The following is a 3532-nucleotide window of genomic DNA, read 5'->3' as shown; positions in this document are numbered from 1 at the left end:
GTGGTGGCAGTGGTGGTGGTGGTGGCAGTGGTGGTGGTGGTGGTGGTGGTGACTGTGGTGACTGGTGGCGGTTGCTAAAGAGAAACAGGGAGGAAAAGAGAGAAAGGTATGATTAGAAGGTAAATAAGATAAAGAAGTTGAAGGAGGGGGTAGAAGGTGAAGGTCATTTTAGAAGGAAAATAAAGAAAGTAGAAGCGAAAACTGAAGATGTGAAAGTGAGGGGGGACAATAGGGAAAACTGGTTGCGGTTAAAGGAAGGGAAGGAGTGAGAATGAGTGTGAGGGTATGTACGAGGAGAAAGAGTGGGTAACTGATTTTGAACTTGTTTGTGAGTAGGTAGGGATTAGATAAGAAGAGAAAGAGTACAGATTAATAACTATCACGCCCAGCTTGTCGCCATTATTGTTGTTGTTGTTGATGTTGTTTAGCTCCGGGTTAGGTCTGGTAGGGGAGTCATATGATCCAAGTTATTCCACCCATAACCATCTCGTCTGTATTTATATGGGAACTAGGTACAATGTACAATGAATCCTTGATTTAATTTAAGAAGTAGCGAGTGATTTGTGTTGAAAATGTGTCTGATATTCCCCTCAGATTGTGTAACTATGTTGAGGTGCCGCCGAAGCAGTGATATGTATGTACGTTGGTAGATCACGGAACTTGTGAGTGTTGGTTGCTTCCATTTCTGTGGTAAGAAGTTTGCTTCCTAACCACATGGTTCCGGGTTCAGTCCCACTGAGTGATGCCTTGGGCAAGGTCTTCTACCGTAGCTTCGACCAAAGCCTTGTGAATGGATTTGCTTGACGGAAGGTGAAAGAAGTCTGTGTGTCTGTGTGTGCGCGCGCGTGTATCTTTGTGTCTGTGTTTGTTCTTCCCACTCCTATCGCTTGACAATCGATGTTGAAGTGTTTACGTCCCCGTAATTCGGAAAAGAGTTCGATAGAATAAGTACAAGGCTTAAAAAATTAAAAAGTAAGTAATGGGATCGATTCGCTAGGATAAAATTCTTCGAGGCGGTGCTCCAGCATGACCGCAGTCTAATGACTGAAACAAGTAAAAGAACAAAAGGATAGATAGATAGATAGATAGATAGATAGATAGATAGATAGATAGATAGATAGATAGATAGATGATGGCTGGCTGGATAGATAGATAGATAGATAGATAGATAGATAGATAGATAGATAGATAGATAGATTAATGAATATCAAACTAGAATCTGTGTAGATTGTTAGCTTAATGTTTGTTCTCAAACCGTAATCTAAACCGAGTTTGGAGAGAGTCACAGTTTATTAGATTAATGTTTATCCATCCAGTGAGAATACAGAACGTCGTTTAATGTGAAGGAATTTGAGATCTGATCGCAGAATGATGAAAATAAATATTGTTTAAGGCACATAACCTGATTTTCTAATGTTTCCGACTTCTAATAAACGCTTTATCGATTCCTAATGAGTTCTTTCAACAACTTTTATGGATCACATAAAAGGACCATTAGTTGGACATTGCTCTCGTTTGAGATTTACAATTGGTGTTTATTTCTCGCGAAAAATAATAATGAATGGTTAATAGCATGAGCGAAGACTTTCTCATCTGAAAGTATTTTGCTTTCTAAAAGACTGGAAATTTATCATTGAAAATTACTCTTAGTAGGTAGACCAAATATATTACTGGCCAATATTTTGTCTTCGAGACACTTTGAAAAAAGCTTATTTCCCTAGTTAATCGGGATTTATCCAGATGCAATATAAGATTTCTAAGGTTACTGATCTTGCTACGAATACAGAGATTTATGGACGAAAACAGATTGGCCTTTAGTGAGTACAAAATATTTATACTACAGTCTACTCCTTAAGAAAATTAAATACGATATCAAAACAATGATGTATAACTTAATTTTCAAGGGAGATAAGATATTGTAATGTTCTCCTTGGTACATGCTTTGGGGACACAGTAAGCCAACGGTTATTCTGTGTGTTCACCATCTATTCGTATTGGAGCTTCCGGCGCAAATACCAAGCAGTACAGCACGTCGTTTCCAAATTTCTGGCAGAGGGAATTGTGTCATGGTGCTGTTTTTTTTTTTTCTCACAGATGGTGCCCAACTGATCCTACTATACTGTGTAATCGACAAAATCAAAATCAAACAATGCACATGCGCAGAATTAAAAACAATTAAATGGTGACAATTTACCCATCGTAGCATGTGTGTGTATGTATGTATGTATGTATGTATGTATGTATGTATGTAGAGATTAACTCAGCACCGTTAATTGAGGTAACATCAGAATATTAAGTTTTAAAAACGCACACGGCCCTGCAAACTAAGGAAATACTCAGTATCTGTAGATAACTCAGCATAGGCGACACTTTCAGCAATAACAAAACACTCAGCACTGCCAAAGCACTCAGCGCTCTTATTTGATGATGTACTCATTAATGACGAAACTTTAGGCGCTCTAAGCTGGGGATAAACTCAACACAATAAACTGACAAAATACTCAGCACTTTAAAGTGACGAAGCACCCAGCGATGACAAAACACTCAGTATTAATGAAACAATCCACACTGTCGAAATATTTAGCACTAACAAAAGACTCCACACCGAAGAAACATTCAGTATTGATGAACTACGCAGCACTGACGAACTACAGAGTAGGGACGAAACAGCGTTGCAGTCTGAGGAGGTACTCAACAGTGAGGAAACACTTAACACTGACTAAACACTCGACTTTGGAGTCTGACAACACACTCAGTAATATCAACTAACGAAATGTTCAACATTGATGAAACATTGTAAACTGACGAAGCATTATGCATTCACCAGTGACGAAACATTCAGCACTACACCTAGCTTTGTAAATTGACGTAACGGTATTCAGCGTCCTTTCAGATTTGCGGTTTTTTTGTTGTTTTTTTTTCCTTATTTTCTACTGAAATCTCATAAATGTTCTACCTTGTGGTATATACCTGTTCACATCTAGGGAGACTGAGTCGTTAGACAATTCAATGCCCAGGACATGGATACAGCAGTACGGTGTCAATGATTAAATATGAACTACTGTCCTTTCGGCTGGTTCTCCACTACACTATCCACTCTGCTATCCATACTAGATACCGAAGGAGTACTATGACACACGAACCCAACAAAACTAATAAAACGAAATACAAAGCTAAGAGCGAGTTATAAGGGGATTATCTTCCTCTCTTACACTAATCCTTACTGACACGAACAGATCAAAATACCTTACAGCCACACAATCACACATGCTCATACGCATAACGAAAAACAAAACATAGAAATGCTGTGTTATTATTACTTTTTCTATTATTATTATTATTATTATTATTATTATTATCATTATTATTATTATTAATAATAATAATAATAATAACAATAATAATAATAATAATAATAATTATGATGATGATTATCATCGTTAACATCATTATCATCATCAACAGTAGCAGGCACAGAAAGCGGCAACAACAACATCTGGCGGTGGCGGTGGCGGTGGCGCGGTGGTGGTGG

The sequence above is a fragment of the Octopus bimaculoides genome, chromosome 17 (assembly GCF_001194135.2).
Source record: "Octopus bimaculoides isolate UCB-OBI-ISO-001 chromosome 17, ASM119413v2, whole genome shotgun sequence".
Lineage (NCBI taxonomy): Eukaryota > Metazoa > Mollusca > Cephalopoda > Octopoda > Octopodidae > Octopus > Octopus bimaculoides.
Note: the sequence above shows the minus strand (reverse complement) of the source record.